Source organism: Coregonus lavaretus (assembly GCF_964263955.1).
Source record: "Coregonus lavaretus genome assembly, contig: HAP1_SCAFFOLD_3224, whole genome shotgun sequence".
In the NCBI taxonomy this organism is placed as follows: Eukaryota; Metazoa; Chordata; class Actinopteri; order Salmoniformes; family Salmonidae; genus Coregonus; species Coregonus lavaretus.
The window spans coordinates 7099-28700 of record NW_028164807.1 but is presented as its reverse complement, the minus strand read 5'-3'; the positions used below and the strand labels follow the sequence as shown (position 1 = coordinate 28700).

Genomic DNA, 21602 nt, shown 5'->3' with positions numbered 1-21602 from the left:
CCAGACTGAAGCATTTCGTATACATTGTTTGTCTTCAGAAAGGCAGTGAGTTGCTGCGCAACAGCTTTTTCTAAAATTTTTGAGAGGAATGGAAGATTCGATATTGGCCGATAGTTTTTTATATTTTCCGGGTCAAGGTTTGGCTTTTTCAAGAGAGGCTTTATCACTGCCACTTTTAGTGAGTTTGGTACACATCCGGTGGATAGAGAGCTGTTTATTATGTTCAACATAGGAGGGCCAAGCACAGGAAGCAGCTCCTTCAGCAGTTTAGTAGGAATAGGATCCAGTATGCAGCTTGAAGGTTTAGAGGCCATGATTATTTTCATCATTGTGTCAAGAGATATAGTACTAAAACACTTAAGTGTCTCTCCCGATCCCAGGCCCTCGCAGAGCTGTGCAGATCCAGGACAGCTAAGCCCTGGAGGAATACGCAGATTCAAAGAGGAGTCCGTAATTTGCTTTCTAATGGTCATGATCTTTTCCTCAAAGAAGTTCATGAATTTATCACTGCTGAAGTGAAAACCATCCTCTCTTGGGGAATGCTGCTTTTTAGTTAGCTTTGCAACAGTATCAAAAATAAATTTTGGATTGTTCTTATTTTCCTCGATTAATTTGGAAAAGTAGGATGATCGAGCAGCAGTGAGGGCTCTTCGGTACTGCACGGTACTGTCTTTCCAAGCTAGTCGGAAGACTTCCAGTTTGGTGTGGCGCCATTTCCGTTCCAATTTCCTGGAAGCTTGCTTCAAAGCTCGGGTATTTTCTGTATACCAGGGAGCTAGTTTCTTATGACAAATGTTTTTCGTTTTTAGGGGTGCAACTGCATCTAGGGTATTGTGCAAGGTTAAATTTAGTTCCTCAGTTAAGTGGTTAACTGATTTTTGTCCTCTGACGTCCTTGGGTAGGCAGAAGGGGTCTGGAAGGGCATCAATGAATTTTTGTGTTGTCTGAGAATTTATAGCACGACTTTTGATGCTCCTTGGTTGGGGTCTGAGCAGATTATTTGTTGTGATTGCAAACGTAATAAAATGGTGGTCCGATAGTCCAGGATTTTGTGGAAAAACATTAAGATCTACAACATTTATTCCATGGGACAAAACTAGGTCCAGAGTATGACTGTGGCAGTGAGTAGGTCCAGAGACATGTTGGACAAAACCCACTGAGTCGATAATGGCTCCGAAGGACTTTTGGAGTGGGTCTGTGGACTTCTCCATGTGAATATTAAAATCACCAAAAATTAGAATATGATCTGCTATGACTACAAGGTCTGATAGGAATTCAGGAAACTCAGAGAGGAACGCTGTATATGGCCCAGGAGGCCTGTAAACAGTAGCTATAAAAAGTGATTGAGTAGGCTGCATAGATTTCATGACTAGAAGCTCGAAAGATGAAAACGTCATTTTTTTTTTTGTAAATTGAAATTTGCTATCGTAAATGTTAGCAACACCTCCGCCTTTGCGGGATGCACGGGGAATATGGTCACTAGTGTAACCAGGAGGTGAGGCCTCATTTAACACAGCAAATTCATCAGGCTTAAGCCATGTTTCAGTCAGGCCAATCACATCAAGATTATGATCAGTGATTAGTTCATTGACTATGACTGCCTTTGAAGTGAGGGATCTAACATTAAGTAACCCTATTTTGAGATGTGAGGTATCACGATCTCTTTCAATAATGGCAGGAATGGAGGAGGTCTTTATCCTAATAAGATTGCTAGGGTGGACACCACCATGTTTAGTTTTGCCCAACCTAGGTCGAGGCACAGACACAGTCTCAATGGGTATGGCTGAGCTGACTACACTGACTATGCTATTGGCAGACTCCACTAAGCTGGCAGGTTGGCTAACAGCCTGCTGCCTGGCCTGCACCCTATTTCACTGTGGGGCTAAAGGAGTTAGAGCCCTATCTATGTTGGTAGATAAGAGGAGAGCACCCCTCCAGCTAGGATGGAGTCCGTCACTCCTCAGCAGGTCAGGCTTGATCCTGTTTGTGGGTGAGTCCCAGAAAGAGGGCCAATTATCCACAAATGTTATCTTTTGGGAGGGGCAGAAAACAGTTTTCAACCAGCGATTAAGTGCTGAGACTCTGCTGTAGAGCTCGTCACTTCCCCTAACTGGGAGGGGGCCAGAGACAATTACTCGATGCCGACACATCTTTCTAGCTGATTTACACGCTGAAGCTATGTTGCACTTGGTGACCTCTGACTGTTTCATCCTAACATCGTTGGTGCCGACGTGGATAACAATATCTCTATACTCTCTACACTCGCCAGTTTTAGCTTACTGGTGGCACATGCCTCCATGTCAGGCATGTAGTTTCAGTTAAACCTTGGGTATTCCCTCCAAGGAATTTGTATACAACAGAAGCTCATTTACTGCATTTCTACACAATTAAAAAACTATAAAATGCTATTTGTGGAACAGCAAAAGCAAGCAAAATCTACTCCAGCCATTATCACCTTGAATGAGTCATTCTCCTCAGTCGATAGGGGACTTAACATTTTACAAACACATGCCACACAGCAATTAGCTGCTATGCACTAACTCAGCACCGGGATTAAAAACTCAAGTTTAGTTTCATGTGAAGTCAAACAGCAGTTACCTAGCCATGAGCCATCTACATTTTACATTACATTTTAGTAATTTAGTGAGTGCATACATTATTATTTTTATTTTTTTTCATACTGGCCCCCCGTGGGAATCGAACCCACAACCCTGGTGTTGCAAACGCCATGCTCTACCCACTGAGCTACATCCCTGCCTGCCATTTACTCCCATACCCTGGGCCAATTGTGTGCATGGGTCTCCCGGTCGCGGCCGGCTACGACAGAGCCTGGATTCGAACCAGGATCTCTAGTGGCACAGCTAGCACTGCGATGCAGTGCCTTAGACCACTGCGCCACTCGGGAGGGAACTATCTACTATATCTACTATAGCCATCTTCCACCTCTGCACTGTTTTGAGAGAAATGTTGCGCTGTTCAGTGCAGCTGTGTCGATGTGCTCTCAGCCATATCTCAGTGCTTTCAGCCAGCCGGGCAAATAGCCTGCCTGTCAGCTCTGAGCCGTCTGCATGTTCCTAAAGCCAGCCTGCTAATCCCATTTAACTGTATTTGCCTTTTAATTGGGATTGGAATGATTTTAGTAGCCTATTATAATTTGTTGGCGTTGAGCTAGGGTATGGCAACTGCAATACTCTGCCATACCCAATTCACTTTCTCCACAGTGAAGCTAAACAAATATGGCTCTATACTCAAACATTTTGGATCTGAGATCAAATGTTTCAGATGAGGCGACAGGACAGAATGTCACCTTTTATTTGAGGGTATTTTCATACATATCTGTTTTAACGTTTAGAAATGAAAACACTTTATGTACTTTATCTAGTCCCCCTATTTGAAGAAGTCATAGGTATTTGCACAAATTCACTTAAAGTCTATTAAAGTAGTCAAAAGTTTAGTATTTGGTCCCAAATTCTTAGCAATCAATGTCTAGATCAAGCTTGTGACTCTAAAATCTCAATGGATGCATTTGCAGTTTGTTTTGGTTGTGTTTTTGGTTATGTTTTGCCCAATAGGAATTGAATGATGACTGGAGTAATTTTCTTTCTAAGTGAGTTGATAAGATGTTTCTGAACACTTTAATCCTGATAATGCCATGATTAAGAAAAATCATAAGTGAATCATGAATAATGATGAGTGAAATGCTGTTCAGAGGCTACAACAAAACATGCTAACCTCATCATTACCAATAACAAGAGAGGTCAGCATTTTTGTGCCTCTGCACACCTAACTACTCATCATTATTCACAATCCATTCATGATTATCCATAATTTTTTCACCTGGTCTGCTCTGGGATTTGAACCAGCGATCTTTTAGTTACTGGCCCAATGCTTTTAACCACTAGGCTACCTGCTGCCCCATATAAACCTGCCGTTTTAGCCATATATCAGTCAACCATTTTTCTTTTTGGCTAAGAGTTAACTTATAGTATGTTTGATCATGTTGACATTGCGTCGTAACATATTTCTAAATCTGTGTTGTAGATCAGCTTCCTTAAATGTGGCATTGAGTTCCTTTGTCCAAGGGTAATTGTGTGTTTTATCCCAGTTGAAAACATTTGTTGTTATTTCGGCATATTGATAAGGCGGTTCCATAACCTAATCATTTCACCCCTTATTTCACAGGGCTCCCAACCCATGTCTCCTTCAATAGCTAGGCTTGGGGCAAACTTATGCACTCCCAGAAAACATTTTATGTCTCTATTTTGAAAAGAGTTTGCTGTTTTGGATTCTTTATAACCCCATATTTCAGCAGCATAGTTCAGCATAGGATACACACATGAATTATAGAGCTGTGAATATGTACAATAGCCAAGGTCTTTACAAATGTTCAGTTGATGTACAACAGACCCCAATGCTCTACCTGCAGAATCTGTTATGTCTTTATACCCTCCTCAAAGGACATCCAGCCAACTTGACACAACTGTGGGAAGCATTGGCGTAAACATGACCCAGCATCCCTGTGGGACGCTTTTGACGGGGGGGATGCAACTCAATATTAGGAAGGTGTAGTTTAGGGGGATTGGTCCAAAATAACATTCATGAATACTTCTTACTGTACCCTTAATCTGGGTTTTACCTGGGTTTATCTTGGTTAATCATTCATCTCCATTATGTACACCAGAGATTGACAGTGTTCAACATACCTTGCCTATCAAACTCACTCTCTGTAAGGAGGACGATATCATCTGCATACAATAAATAGTATCCCCAGAGTCGTGTCATCTAATTTAACTCCTAGGTTAGCATGCTTGATTTGCTGGGTCAAGTCATTTACCAAAAGGGCAAACAAAGTTGGGATGAGCACGTCACCTTGTTTGACTCCAAACGTAGTGGGAAACCATCCAGTCTTCAACTCATTTACCTGTACACAGGCGACTGGAGCTCTATAACAAGCTTTAATTGCATCACAAAATGTACCATCCACCACAGTATTTATCAGTTTGAAAACAACAAGATCTCTATTAAATCAATCAAAGGCCTTTTGGAAATCAACAAAACATATGTAGGTTTACAATCTTGCAGTCTGGCTCTAATCACAGTAGAAACAGTTTACAGTGCCTTGACAGTTTTCATACCCCTTGACTTATTCCACATTTTATTGTGTTACAGACTGCATAAAAAATTGATTAAATTAATAATTTTTCTCACCTATCTACACACAATACCCCATAATGACAAAGTGAAACATGTTTCTAGAGATTTTCGATTTGTGTGTGAAAATGAAATATAGAAATATCTAATTTACATAATTATTCACACACCAGAGTCAATACATGTTAGAATCACCTTTAGCAGCGATTACAGCTGTGAGTCTTTCTGGGTAAGTCTCTAAGAGCTTTCCACACCTGGATTGTACAATATTTGCCCATTATTATTTTATTTATTTATTCAAGCTCTGTCAAATAGGTTGCCGATCATTGCTGGACAACCATTTTCAAGTCTTGCCATAGATTTTCATGCAGATTTAAGTCAAAACTGTAACTTGGCCACTCAGGAACATTCACTGTCTTCTTGGTAAGCAACTCCAGTGTAGATTTGGCCTTGTGTTTTAGGTTATTGTCCTGCTGAAAGGTGAATTAATCTCCCAGTGTCTGGTGGAAAGCAGACTGAATCAGGTTTTCCTCTAGGACTTTGCCTGTGCTTAGCTCTATTCCGTTGATTTTTTATCCTGAAAAACTCCTTAACGATTACAAGCATACCCATAACATGATGCAGCCACCACTATGCTTGAAAATATGGAGCATGGTACTCAGTAATGTGTTGTATTGTAAACATAACACATTGTGTTCAGGACAAAAAGTTAATTTGCTTTGCCACATTTCTTGCAGTATTACTTTAGTGCCTTGTTGCAAACATGATGCATGTTTTGGAATATTTTTTATCCTGTACAGGCTTCATTCTTTTCACTTGTCAATTAGGTTAGTATTGTGGAGTAACTACAATGTTGTTGATCCATCCTCAGTTTTCTCCTATCACAGCCATTAAACTCTGTAACTGTTTTAAAGTTACCATTGACCTCATGGTAAAATCCCTGAGCGGTTTCCTTCCTCTCCGGCAACTGAGTTGGGAAGGATGCCTGTATCTTTGTAGTGACTGGGAGTATTGATACGCCATCCAAAGTGTAATTAATAACTTCACCATGCTCAAAGGGATATTGAATGTCTGCTTTTTTTTACCCATCTACCAATAGGTGCCCTTCTTTGCGAGGCATTGGAAAACCTCCCTGGTCTTTGTGTTTGAATCTGTGTTTGAAATTCACAGCTCTACTGAGGGACCTTACAGATAATTGTATGTGTGGGGTACAGAGATGAGGTAGTCATTAAAAAATCATGTTAAACACTATTATTGCACACAGTGTTAGTCCATACAACTTATTATGTGACTTGTTAAGCACATTTTTACTCCTGAACGTATTTAGGCTTGCCATAACAAACGGGTTGAATACTTATTGACTCAAGACATTTCAGCTTTTTATTTGTAATTCATTTGTAAATATCTCAAAAAACATAATTCCACGTTGACATTATAGGGTGTGTGTAGGCCAGGCTGTAACAAAACTAAATGTGGAAAAAGTCAAGGGTTGTGAATACTTTCTGAAGGCACTGTAAATCTATATAAGCCATGTTTTACGAAACCCATTCTGCTCATGTACAAGTATTTCTGACATTTCCAAATACTGAGTCAACCTGTTGTTTAGGATCCCAGAGTATAACTTGTAGACTGTGCTAATAAGGCTGATGCATCTGTAATTTAATGAGACCCGTGGATGTGTACATTTTTGTATGTGTGTGTTCATGTGTATGTGTATTTGTGCATGCATGCAGCCTTGCACGTTTTTGTGTCTTTGTCTGTGCACGTGTGTTTAAACTCCGAGTCCATTCATCCTGACATGTGCCATTCATCTCTCTCCCTCTCTCTCTCCCTCTTTGTCCCTCTCTCTCTCTCTCTCTCTCCCTCTCTCTCCCTCGCTCTCACTCCCTCTCTCTCTCTCTCTCTCTCTCTCTCTCTCTCTCTCTCTCGCTCTCTCTTGCTCTCCTCTCTATCTCTCTCTCTCCTTTCCTGTCTCTCTCCCGCTTTCTCCACTCTCTCCCTCTCCGCTCTCTCTCTCTCACTCTCTCTCTCTACTCTCTCTCCTCTCTGTCTCTCTCTGTCTCTCTCTCTCTCCTCTCTCTCTCTCACTCTCTCTCTCGCTCTCTCTCTCTCTCTCTTTGAATGAATGGATACAGCCATGGAGGGAGGGAGGGAGGGAGGAAGGGAGATCGAGTGTGTGGGTGGACTACAATGCAGACTTCAGATATCTCAATTGCATTAGTATGGACTGCTCAGCTGCAGTGATTTATGGTTTAATCTATTTTATTGTTGCTTTTATTTGTCATTTATGATACAGTATGTGTTTTGTGGACAGGTTTATATTCCAGCACTGTGTAAGGTCAGATAATACCACTTGAACTTTGCACTCTTGTAAACCTGACCCCTTTCATGGATGTCTGATGTCTTTCTGACTTTATTATTTTTACTAGCAAACACTTCCTCAGGTCAGGGGTCAGTTATTGGATTGTGGAAGTAAAGTTGCTATTATTGGATTTACTGTAGTCAAGCTGTACTTCAAAGGTTTCTGATTGAAACCACAATCAGGACATAGCACTATTGTCTATTTTGTGACTGTGGATGAAGAACCCTTGCCTAGTAAGAAAAGACTGTAAGCTACACTGGTGTCATGTGAAGTGTCATGTGATTAATGTGACCAGCCATTAGGGCTTTAGAGAGCGTTAGAGTGTGTCCAGACATCACCATCCTGCTTTTATTGCATTTATGAAACTCAGTGTTTGGGGGCCACTGATGGGCCCCTGGTCAAGTAGGGGCCCCCTCAGACCCCCTCTGCCCCCTGTTTATCAGAGGTGCTATTTCACCTAGTTGACTCCATACGACATGGTCCTCCTCTGTATTGTAAAATAGGGGGCCATTGATAGTGTTCAGAGCCGCACAGGTGAGGTCGTGGGTTTACAGAGTTCCTTTGTGCTTTATGGGTCCTGGGAGACACTGTAGCGCTGTCTGTGGACCTGGACATTAGCTTACAGAGAGAGGGTTAGGGAGAGTTCAGAGAGAACTCACTCCTCTAAATCAAACATATTTTACACACACTGAAATATGCACACACACAAACATACACACAGAAACACAGGACAGATGTGTACACAGCAGGTTTCTGTGGACAGGACTTCTCCAGACTACTCTAAACCACCTTATGCCACTAACACAGACACACACAGTTCACACACACACACACTTTGACAAAATGAGTGGTTTATATCTCCGACCATCTGCTCATTAGGTTTGCCTCATTTAACAGGGACGCTCTGTGACATCATCACATGGGGACAGCCTGAATGTCTGCACTCTGGGTCACACATCAACTGGAGGCAAAACAGAGGGAAGTTCAAGAGTTCCGATCACACAAAGAAGTCAGACAAACAGAGAACTGTAATTGGATAAAGGCTCCTATGAGTGTGTCATTAGACCTTATGGCCTATAGTAGTGTATAGCACCCACTTGGATAATGTGCTCCGGGTAGAAGCCAACCTTAACCACAGATCTAGGATGAGCTGAGCCTACCTTCACTACATCCTAACTTTAGGGGAGAAAATGCAAAACTGACCTAAGAGCAGTGTATATGGGTAACGATCTGACTCAATGAACAATGCATAACAGCTGTTTATTGCTAGAATGATCCCCACACATCTGTTGGTCAACTGAAGTATGTGAATGTAAACCCTTTTAATTGGCTTTTCCAATGACATAAGGCCCCACAAATTATTCCCTTAAAATCTCCCACATTAATCAAGCCAATGTTAATATACTGTATGTTATTCATGTTGTTAAAGTTGTCCAGATATCCCTTACCAGTGTTCTCTCCACCCAAACACAAAGGATCAAAGACCAACTCTAACCACACAATATAGAACTGAGCCTCTCTGTCCCTCTCCTCTTCGACCAAAACAATCCCTCCCCCTCTTCCAACTGACCTCTCACAGCAGTGGTTGCCCCTGGCAACACCAATAGGAACAGATGCTGTGGGGCTGGCCTGCCTTTTGACCCCCATTGACCTATGACCCCTCTAGTTTCTGAATGGGCGGGTCATCCGAGAGGCCCCACCAGAACTATATTGAGTTTCTAAACCGCCTGAGCCACCACAAATCTAGGATCAGATTGCCCCAGCCCCAGCCCCAATCCTAGCCTTACCATTAAGCGATGCCATTAGGCGGTGTCACACTGAAATCCTTCCCCTCCAGATGTAAGGAATGTATTGATCCGATGTAATAAGATGTGTACTTCCTGTGTGCTGATGGTTTTCTCCTGTGTGTGTCTCAGGTACAGAGACCTAGTGGACACCACTCTAGCTGTCAAGAAGAAGCTTTCATCAGAGGAGAAATGTCGCTTTGTTCTGCAGCAGTGCAAACTCCAAGGATGGCAGGTTCGTGGTGGTGTCTCTGCTTCCTTAATCTCTGTCTGTCTCTCTCTCCACACAAAATAATGGAAGAGGAATATTTTGAGCCCAGACTACTATATTTTGAAATCCCATGGACTACTGATTAAACATATTATTTATTATTATTACAGCTGCCTCTAAATCAACCCCCCTAGACTACACACACACACACACACACACACAAACAAACAAACATACACACAGAAACACACATCAAGCTGCAGTCAGGAGCGGTCCATGACACCTCCCCCTCCCCTCCCTGTCTCCCAGACTGTCTGTGTGTGTGTGACCTCTGGGGTTCACGGCGGCTCCCGGCTCACACACACGCACACTCTCTCACAATGCCTCCCAGACACTTTCTCACACACACACACATACACCCAGGCCCACACACACACATTTCTGACAAGTGGTGTATATAGGAATTAATAGTCTGGGTGTGTGGGCGCATGTCGGTGCCATGGTCTGTGCACCTGTCCTAGGCGGGACGAGGCGACCCTTACACCCCGCCCCAGGAAGAGGGTAACTACCCCTCTACACTCACCCAACATTCACTAAATTCAGCAATAGTCTTTTAACAGATCCAAAAACATGTTACATCTGTATCCATTCACACACACCCTCAGTCATAGAGGATGATAGAGGATGGGAGGAAGATGGAGATTGATAGAGAATGGGAGGAATATAGAGGAAGATGGAGGAAGATGGAGGATGGGAGGAATATAGAGGAAGATAAACAATGGGAGGAAGATAGAGCATGTTAGAGTATGGGAGGATGGGAGGATGGGAGGAAGATAAGGGATGGGAGGAAGATGGAGATTGATAGAGGATGGGAGGAATATAGAGGAAGATGGAGGAAGATGGAGGATGGGAGGAATATAGAGGAAGATGGAGGAAAATGGAGGATGGGAGGAAGATAGGGGAAGATAGAGGATGGGAGGAAGATAGAGGATGTTAGAGTATGGGAGGATGGGAGGATGGGAGGAAGATAAGGGAAAATACAGGAAGATGGAGGATGGGAGGAAGATGGAGGACAATGAAAGGAAGGGGGAAGATGGGAGGAAGATATGGAAAGATGGAGGAAGATAGAGGAAGATAGAATATGGGAGGAAGATAGAGGATGATGGAGGATGGGAGGAAGATGGAGGAAGATGGAGAATGGGAGGAAGATAGAGGATGATAGAAGATGGGAGGAAGATGGAGATTGATAGAGGATGGGAGGAATATAGAGGAAAATTGAGGAAGATGAAGGATGATAGAGGATGGGAGGGTGGAAGGATGGGAGGAAGATGGAGGAAGATAGAGGATGGAGGAAGATATAGGAAGATAGAGGATGATAGAGGATGATAGAGAATGGGAGGAAGATGGAGGAAGATGGAGAATGGGAGGAAGATAGAGGATGATAGAGGATGGGAGGAAGATGGAGATTGATAGAGGATGGGAGGAATATAGAGGAAAATTGAGGAAGATGAAGGATGATAGAGGATGGAAGGATGGAAGGATGGGAGGAAGATGGAGGAAGATAGAGGATGGAGGAAGATATAGGAAGATAGAGGATGATAGAGGATGATAGAGGATGGGAGGAAGATGAGGGAAGATGGAGGAAGATGGAGGAAGATGAGGGAAGATGAGGGAAAATGAAGGAAGATAGAGGAAGATAGAGGATGATAGAGGATGGAGGAAGATGGAGGATGATAGAGGATGGGAGGAAGATGAGGGAAGATGGAGGAAGATGGAGGAAGATGGAGGAAGATGAGGGAAGATGAGGGAAAATGAAGGAAGATGGAGGAAGATAGAGGATGATAGAGGATGGAGGAAGATGGAGGATGATAGAGGATGGGAGGAACATAGAGGAAGATAGAGGATGATAGAGGATGGAGGAAGATGGAGGATGATAGAGGATGATAGAGAATGGGAGGAACATAGAGGAAGAAAGAGGATGATAGAGGGTGGAGGAAGATGGAGGAAGATGGTGGAAGATTAAGGAAGATGGAGGAAGATGAGGGAAGATGAGGGAAAATGAAGGAAGATGGCAGAAGATAGAGGATGATAGAGGATGGAGGAAGATGGAGGATGATAGAGGATGGAGGAAGATGGAGGAAGATGGAGGAAGATAGAGGATGATAGAGGATGGAGGAAGATGGTGGAAGATTAAGGAAGATGGAGGAAGATGGTGGATGATAGAGCATGGGAGGATGGGAGGAAGATAGGGAGAGAATAAGAGAGGGAAAGGGAGACTTCAGAGATTCATTGCTTTAGTCTCAGTACTTGAACTTGTTGTTCTCTAACTTGAAACTACACTGAACAAAAATATAAACGCAACATGTAAAGTGTTGGTCCCGTGTTTCATGAGCTGAAATAAGAAATCCCAGAAATTTTCCATACACACAAAAGCTTATTTCTCTCAAATTTTGTGCACAAATTTGTTTATATCCCTGATAGTGAGCATTTATCCTTTGCCAAGATTATCCATCCATCTGACAGTTGTGGCATATCAAGAAGCTGACTAAACAGCAAACTCATTACACAGGTGCATCTTGTGCTGGGGACAATAAAATACCACTTTTATTTAAAATGTGCAGTTTTGTCACACAACACAATGCTACAGATGTTTCAAGTTTTTAGGGAGCATGCAATTGGCACGCTGACTGCAGGAATGTCCACCAGCGCTGTTGCCAGAGAATTGAATGTTCATTTCTCTACCATAAGCTGCCTCCAACATCGTTTTAGAGAATTTGGCAATGCGTCCAACCTGCCTTACAACCAATGTTCCCTCTAATGTTTTTCCGCACTGAGAAAATGTCAGGTCTGCTGAGCGCAAACTTGAACATTGTGAAAATTCTGTGCAACTTCCAGCACGCGTTTACTGTGAACTCTGAGGCTGTACCTGCTTTAAGTTACAGTTTTAACAGTGGTCATGTAGGCTACTGTGGCTATTTGATCATAAGGTAGGCCTACCAGAGTGGCCACCATCAAAAACAATGGAGAAAATACATCCCATAACATTTTAACATGGAAATAGCTGTTCTATCATTCATCCTACAGTAGCAGCCAATGTGTGGTGTTCAATGTAGGCCTACATTCCATGAGACCTTTGAAAAAAACATGCAGGGCTAACCTTTAGCCACTCAGACAAGGAGGTGACTGAAAATGTTGTTGTGTTGATTAATGCAAGAAATCACTTTACAAAATAAAATGCATTATTATTCCCATACCATTATTACAGAGAATCAGACAAATTATGCTACCCTCTGCGTATTGGGTACTTTGCTTATTCAAGTCTGCCTCAAAATACAACACAGCACCTTTAAGACAAAACAAAATCTCTTTACCTGATTTGCTTTTCAAAGGTGTCTAGAAATGTACACGTTTTGTGCTCTTGTAGGAAGCAATCACTCCCCTATTGCTGACTACAAATGATCTATAACTGGGTTAATAACTCACTAACTAGAAAAGGATATGAACAGTTTTTCCCTTTTGTGGGGAAAAACGAATTCTGATTGGCTGGGCCTGGCTCCCAATGGCTACACCCCTGTCCAGTCATGTGAAATCCATAGATTAGGGCCTAATGAATTTATTTCAAATGACTGATTTCCTTATAAATGATCAGAGGCCTTCCGCGCACTTTTAAGGTCCTTACTACTGAAAAGTGTCTGTTCCAGGTGCTGATTTCCTTATAGTTTACATTTACATTTTAGTCATTTCGCAGACGCTCTTATCCAGAGCGACTTACAGTTAGTGAGTGCATTCATTTTTCATACTTTTTCATACATTTTTATATGAACTGTAACTCAGTAAAATCTTTGAAATTGTTACATGTTGCGTTTATATTTTTGTTCAGTGTAACTACAGCGAACTCATTGAACCCTTAAACTGACTGAACCCCATCCCTCTCTCTGTCTCTGTCTCTCTCTCTCTGTCTCTGTCTCTCTCTCTCTGTCGCTGTCTATGTCTCTATCTCTATCTCTGTCTCTGTCTCTGTCTCTCTCTCTGTCGCTGTCTATGTCTCTGTCTCTATCTCTGTCTCTGTCTCTCTCTGATGCTGTCTCTGTCTCTGTCTCTGTCGCTCTCTCTGTTGCTGTCTCTGTCTCTCTCTGTCTCTGTCTCTGTCTCTGTCTCTGTCTCTGTCTCTATCTCTGTCTCTGTCTCTCTCTCTGTCGCTGTCTCTGTCTCTGTCGCTCTCTCTGTTGCTGTCTCTGTCTCTGTCTCTCTCTGTGTCTCTGTCTCTCTCTCTGTCGCTGTCTCTGTCTCTGTCTCTCTCTGTCGCTGTCTCTCTCTCTCTCTCTGTCGCTGTCTCTGTCCCTCTCTCTGTGACTGTGTCTGGTTCTGTCTCTCTCTCTGTCCCTCTCTCTGTCGCTGTCGCTGTCTCTGTCTCTGTCTCTGTGTCTCTCTCTGTCGCTGTCTCTCTCTCTGTCTCTGTCTCTCTCTCGCTCTCTGTCTCTGTCTCTGTCTCTGTCTCTGTCACTGTCTCTGTCTCTGTCTCTGTCTCTGTCTCTGTCTCTGTCTCTGTCTCTGTCTCTGTCTCTGTCTCTCTCTCTGTCTCTCTGTCTCTGTCTCTGTCTCTGTCTCTGTCTCTGTCTCTGTCTCTGTCTCTGTCTCTGTCTCTGTGTCTCAGATGAGCAGCAGTAAGGTGTTTCTGAGGTACTGGCAGGCTGACCAGCTAAACGACCGCTGCCACCAACTACACAGGAAGATCATCACCTGCCAGAAAGGTACAGCACAACTTGCATCCCTGTGTGTGTGTGTGTGAGTGTGTGTGTAATATTAACCCCTCTCTTTCCCTCTACCCTCTGTCAGTGATCCGTGGCTGGCTGGCCAGGCAGCGTGTGCGACATAGACTGTCATCCCAGCCAACAGAGGATTGCAGTGTCCAGAGGTTCCTCCAGGGGGCAGAAGACCAGGGCCTGTGCACCTACGACCACCTTGTCATCCAGAACGCCTCCGACATCGCCCGCGAGAGCGACCACCAGCGCTGCCATGGCAACGGGTCACACGGCAACAGCCCGCCCCTCGGTGAGAGGCCCGAGCCGGTTGGGGAAGAAGAAGATACCCCCAAGAGGTAAGAGACCACCCCTTTCGCCTTCGTAGAGAAGTCGCTCGTGGTGGTTTTGTGTTTCTTCATTGGTTTGAAGCTAATAGTATAATGTAATATAATGATAATGGATTGGATGTAGATTATATTCTGTAGCTGTCAGTAACTCAACCAATCCACCACAGATACTATAGGGATGTCAAGGTCACAAGGTGTGTGTGTACATGTGTGAACAGTGTGTGTGTCATGTGATGTATGAGTTATGAGGTCATTGAGCCCGTGCTGGCTGGTGGCTATAATTCCATATGATGATTGATAAGATAATGAGTTAAACATCAGCATGTGTTAATGTTTCAACAATGTCCCCGTGCCTACACTGACCTATGGCTGCAGCGCATTAAGGCTTTATCCTAGTCCAAAATGTGTACACGTACACACAGCAGTGCCATCGGGTGTACGCCAAATAAAAATGTGATTCACATTTTCAAACTGTCTATTTAGATTTTCCAACGGGGCTATACATTTGGATGATGTTTTTTTATTGCCTGAGTAGCCTCGTTTCACTGCCAAAAATAAAATTAAACCATCTAGTGTTCAGTGAAATCATATAGTCAAATAATTAACATCCAATCACATTAACCGTTACTCTCTCGCGGGAATTAAACTAACGGTCCGTATGTAGCCAAACGTAGCTGCTGCTCATTCCGTTTCCTCAAAAATGTATAAATGGTTAAAAGAAGTACAGCCCGCGTCCATAGAGACACATCCCAGCTCTACTGGTAGTACTGCTACTACCAGCAGTACTACACCTGCACCTGTCGACGACACAAGTTGTTCTGCTTCCACCAGCACATCCAATGCTAGCATCAGTAATTCTACATTTGTTGCTAGCCCAGCTAGCATGGACACTGACAGTTGTGAATCTGATGCAGCCGAAGAGCTACTGCCCCCTTACCCGGGAAAGCACCGAACAACAGACAAATATGATGAGAACTACATTGATTTGGGGTTCACTTCTATTGGGAGTAGTGCCTTTCCTAATCCACAGTGTGTTATATGTGCAAAAGTACTATCTCACAACTCGATGAAACCTTTACTCTTGCGCAGACATTTAGAAACTAAACATACCAATTTTAAAAATAAGCCACAGGAGTTTTTTTAGCAAGAATTAAGACGACTTTCGAGTAGTAAGACATGTATAAAAGCAACAGATACCATTAATAAGAAGGGGCTAGAAGCGTCTTATATGGTGAGCTACCTAGTGGGTAGGACAGGCAAGCCCCATACTATTGTGGAGGACTTAATTATTCCTGCTGCCGCGGATATGGCTGGGACAATGCTGGGGGGAAAGGCCAAAAAAACTATACAGACAATGCCGTCATCAAACATCACTGTTTCACGATGCATCAGTGACATGGCAGGATATATTTTGAAACAATTACTGCTTCGCATACAAGCCAGTGAATTGTATGCGTTACAGCTGGATGAATCAACAGACGTGGGGGGGCTGGCACAGCTCCTGGTATATGTCTGTTACGTTTATGGGGGGTCAATTAAGGAAGACATCCTCTTCTGTAAACCACTGGAAACCAGGACAACAGTACTGGACAGCTTTGTGACATCAAATGGACTTTGGTGGTCAAGATGTGTTGGTATCTGTACTGATGGCGCAAAAGCCATGACAGGGAGACATAGTGGAGTGGTGACACGCGTGCAAGCAGTTGCTCCCAACGCCATTTGGGTACACTGCAGCATCCACAGAGAGGCTCTTGCTGCCAAGGGAATGCCTGACAGCTTGAAATACGTTTTGGACACTACAGTGAAAATGGTTGACTTTGTTAAAGCAAGGCCCCTGAACTCTAGTGTATTTTCTGCATTATGCAATGATATGGGCAGCGACCATGTAATGCTTTTACAACATACAGAAGTGCGCTGGTTATCAAGGGGCAAAGTATTGACATGTTTTTTTGAATTGAGAGACGAACTTAAAGTTTTCTTTACTGACCATCATTTTCACTTGTCTGACCGCTTGCATGATGACGAGTTTCTCACATGACTGGCCTGTCTGGGTGATGTCTTTTCTCGCCTGAATGATCTGAATCTAGGATTACAGGGACTCTCTGCAACTATATTCAATGTGCGGGACAATATTGAGGCTATGACTAAGAAGTTGGAGCTCTTCTCTGTCTGCATTAACTAGGACAACACACAGGTCTTTTCATCATTGTGTGATTTTTTTGTGTGCAAATGAACTCAAGCTGGGTGACTCTCTCCAATACAACCCAACATTGCAGAGTTATCTGCATCCTTTCAAACACACTCTTCTCATTAACCTGTGGTGAGTTATTCAATCAATCAATCAATTTTATTTTATATAGCCCTTCTTACATCAGCTAATATCTCGAAGTGCTGTACAGAAACCCAGCCTAAAACCCCAAACAGCTAGTAATGAACAAATAAGGTTTTATATGTAAGATGGCTAAATAAAGAGAAAAATTATTGATTATTATTATATTATTCTTTGTGCCCTGGTCCTATAAGAGCTCTTTGTCACTTCCCACGAGCCGGGTTGTGACAAAAACTCACACTCATTCTTATGTAATAATAATACATCTATAGTGTGTGTGTGTGGCAGGCTTACAATGATGGCAAAAAGCAACATTTGAGAGTGCGCTGACCCTGGTGCTAGAGGGGGTATGCAGCTGGAGGTTGAATGTTTGAAGGGGTACGGGACTATAGAAAGTTTGGGAACCACTGTTCTAGAGTGGTTCCCAAACTTACTTAATACTTTTCGAATTCTCAGCGCAGCTCAAGCAATTTCTCCAACTGTTGCCACAACTGTCAACGCATTCAAATGACTAGAGGATGCGGAGCCGCGTTGGATGGGAATTGTGCGGAGGTGCGTGTTCGGGCTGTGCGTCACCTGCGGGGGGTGGTCTCAGAGCTGTGTGGCTGTGTCACAATGGGACACTGGACTATCACGTCCTAGCGTCAGTGGACTATGATTTACACTTTATACAGCTTCTAGTTGACATGGCAACCATTGTTTGAATTGTAAGACGGGCCCAAATGCTTTTCCAGTGTAGGGACTAGGAAATGAGAGAGGCTGTCATTTTAGAATGAATTCCTGTATTCCTTCCGAATATGCTAATAAGACAGAGATAAGCCTCCAATTGGCCAGAACAGCTGCAAGTCTGATTGTGTTTGAAAATGCAATTTAACACTGGGGGTGTACATCCTGCAGACAGAGGAAACACACACACAGAGACACAAACATGCACACGAACACACACACAACACTCTTCCCTGTGCTTCTGTCCTCCATGTGCCCTTACATGCTAGCAGGACATATGCTACTGGGACAGAGACTGGAAGATAGGGGCTTTGGAGTCAGGGATTGAGAGGGGGATGAGGGAGAGGGGGAGGAGGGAGAGGGGGAGCAGGGAGGAAGGAGAGGAGGAGGAAGGAAAAGGGAGGGCAAGGAGAAGGGGATGGGGATGTCAATGGTAATCCCCCTTTCCTCCCTCCTCCCTCCTCGCTCCTCCTCCTCCTCCTCCTCCTCCTCCTCCTACTCCCTCTCGAGAGTAATTTTCTCTCTCACACACACTAATTCTGTCATCAGCATTAGGAGGGGTTAACAGGTGAGGAGGGTGTGTGTGGAGAGGGGGATATGGGTGAGGGAAGGTGTGTGTGTGTGGAGAGGAGGGTATGGGTGAGGGAGGGTGTGTGGAGAGGGGGATATGGGTGAGGGAGGGTGTGTGTGGAGAGGGGGATATGGGTGAGGGAGGGTGTGTGGAGAGGGGGATATGGATGAGGTAGGGTGTGTGTGGAGAGGGGGATATGGGTGAGGGAGGGTGTGTGGAGACGTGGAAGGGGGATATGGGTGAGGGAGGGGTGGGTGGTGGTGTGTCGCTGGGATCCCTGTGGGAGTGTCCCATGCCAGATTACTACGCTACTCCCACTCTCACCAAAGTCAGTCGGAAACCTCTTCAGGCAGTAAAGCCCCTCCACACACACATGTTATGTTCTTCTATCCTCGTGGGGACCTAAAATTAAATTCCATTCAAAATCATATTTTCCCTATCCCTAACCCTAACCACTAACCCCTTACAGTTACCTTAATTCTAACCCTAATTGTAACCCAAACCCTAACCCTAACCTTAAAATAGCCTTTGTCCACAAGGGATAATTTTCGTTGTTTTACTATCCTTGTGGGGACTTTAGGATAGAAGAACCAACACACACACACTCACACACACACACACACACACACACACACACACACACACACACACACACACACACAGACAGACAGACAAACAAACACACAGAGACACACACACACTATCTCTCTCACACACACACATACATACACAACCCCCCCTCCACCTGGTCCAGAGGGACCAACAGATGGCTTCCTCCAGATTAGAGAAGGAAATATCAAACTACAGAGCAGAGTGAATATCATATTACAGCAAGCCGATTAGACTTAAACATTTAAGAGCAGAAATAATCCATTGGGTTTCCACTCTTTATCCCCCGTATTGGCCTCTTTAGAACATATTTGTGGCATGACAGATGATGCAGACATACATTTGAGTGGAGTCTGTGGTTGATATGATGGGAATAATTAAATTAATCTGGATTTGTATTAGATTAAAAGTAATGATCTTATTGTTGTGGCTCTCAAGGAAAATCATATTATGTTTGGTTGGAACCAGGATCAAATATCAACAGAAGGTGTGGTTGTCCATGATGAGGGTTAGAGGAGAGAGGGAGGAGCGATGGAGATAGGAAATAGAAACAGACAGAAAGTGAGATGGGATGGAAAGGAGAGGAAGAGAGTGATATAGAGCAATAGAGGGAGAGAAAAAGACTAATGGAAATGGGGATAAGAAAATTGTCATGTTCATTTATTTCTCATGTCAATCTGATTTCCCATGTAGGGTTGTGGAGAAGAGCGGGAGAAACCAAGACGGCTCTGTCGGTGGGGGGAGCCGGACTATCCGCCACTTCCGCTCCAGCTCAGTGCCCATCCCTCTGGCTATTGGAAACTTGGTACATTCCAGCCATGGCCCATCCATCAAATCGGCCCTTCAGCAGGTGGCCCATACCACTGAGGATGGGGGAGGAGGGGGAGGCTTGCCATCACCACGGAAACAGCCTCCCCCTAAACCCAAGCGGGACCCCAACACTCGTCTGAGTGCGTCCTACGAGGCGGTCAGCGCCGGACTGACCCTGGGACCCCCAAGAGAGAGCCCCACCCCAGAGGGCTACAGGTCCCCTGCAGGGAGCCCCCCCAAAACACAGCTGTCCCCTACAGATGGTACAATATAACACCCCAATCATGACATACTGTTCAACTATCATTGCCTTAGCCCCTATGTACCCCAAAACACAGCTGTCACCTACGGATGGTACATGTACACACCACAACACCCCAACTATAATTACCTTAGCCTCTATGTACCCCAAAACACAGCTGTCAGTGTGACTGTTGTGAACTGTTTCTCCTTTCATGTCTCCCCTCCCCAGCTCTGTCCAAGCCGCGGCCCCACAGTGATGACTACACCACCATGAGGAAGGTGCCTCCTCCCAAGCCCAAGAGGAACCCCAACACCAAGCTCACTGGCTCCTATGAAGAGATCAACGCTGCCGGCTTTAACCTCCTCCAGCTCCGCCCCGCTGATGTCAAACTGGCCCTGCTGTCCCACATCGGGGGGCTAGGGGGTCTCGGGGGGCTAATGCAGCGTGCAGCGTCTGTGGACGGCCCACAAGGCGTAACACTGAGCCATGACCAGGATGAGGAGGATGTGTACATAGAGATGGTGGGAGCTCAGGCCAGGAGTTACAGTCTAGGAGGGGGTTACCAGGACCCCCCCGACAGCCCCGAGCAGGGAGACGCCGAGGCCGTCTATGAGGAAATGAAGTACTTCCTGCCCGAGGAGGTGGGACTTCCTGTGGGAGGGGCGGTTGCTGCGGCGAAGGCCACTGGGAAGCTGGAGGCGTTAGGGTTGATGTTAGGGGGGTTAGGGTTGGGCTTTTACCCCCCTCAGAATGGGGAGGGGAAGAGGGCAGGGCTGGGGGGTGTAGCTACCACTATGGAGGCCCAAACATCCGCCGCCGGAGGGTGCAGCAAGCCAACTCATAGTAAAGAAGGAGGATGTGACATCCCTGCACCCTTCCCCAACCTGCTCACCCACCGCCCCCCTCTCCTGGTGTTCCCACCCTCCCCCGTCACCTGTTCCCCTGCATCTGACGAGTCGCCCCTCACCCCTCTGGAGGTGAAGAAGCTGCCTGTGTTTGAGACCAACCTGAACTACGCCGGCCCAGACAGCCCCCTCTCCCCTCAGTACTACCGCCAGCGCGCTGACTCCTCCCCCTCTCTTTCCATCCTCCTCCCAGACAAGCCCACTCCTCCCCTCACCCCTCCACCTCCCCCTCCTCCCCCCAATGCCCTGCCTCCCCCCTATCGCCCCCCCTCCCACTTCCCCTTCCCCCCAGAGTCCAGCATCCTCTCCCTTACCCGGGCTGCTTCCATTACGGGCGGGGGCGGCTTGGACTCTCCCAAGCCCTCCTACTCTTCCTCCTCTCATAGGGCTGGGGGGGACAAGCCCCCTCCCTACTCTCCGGCCAAGTCCACCCGCCCAGAGCCGCGCCGTAACCACTCCAGCACATCCTCACCCCTGCTGTTCAACCCAGCCAACGGGAGACCCCTGACCAGCCCTCAGCCAGCCCTGGATGAGCTCAACACCCTGTTCTGCTCTGGACGCAGCCTGCTCAAGAAGTCCACTACAGGACGCAAGATGAGGGAGGGAGGTATGTCACAATGTAACACACACACACACACACATACACAGATGACCTTTACCTCTCTGTGTAATGCTTCACACACTGTCTCATACACCCCCTGACCCTGCACACACACATCTGACCCAGAACACCCTAGAACTGTGTCTTTGTGTGTCTTTTTGTGTGTGTGTGTGTGTGTGTGTGTGTGTGTTTGTGTGTGTGTGTGTGTGT

At 45.1% G+C, this 21602-nt stretch overlaps 1 pseudogene across 1 annotated transcript in view; it reads left to right on the top strand.

Moving 5' to 3' along the window:
* The window catches only part of LOC311116605 (unconventional myosin-XVI-like), a 59120-nt pseudogene extending 37722 nt beyond the window's left edge, over positions 1-21398 (top strand). The window contains exons 10-14 of the transcript in view: positions 9430-9532; positions 14163-14259; positions 14345-14606; positions 19526-19905; positions 20115-21398. The product of the transcript in view is annotated as an unconventional myosin-XVI-like (transcript). The remainder of the gene's footprint in view (positions 1-9429; positions 9533-14162; positions 14260-14344; positions 14607-19525; positions 19906-20114) is intronic.
* The last annotated feature ends 204 nt before the right edge of the window (positions 21399-21602 follow it).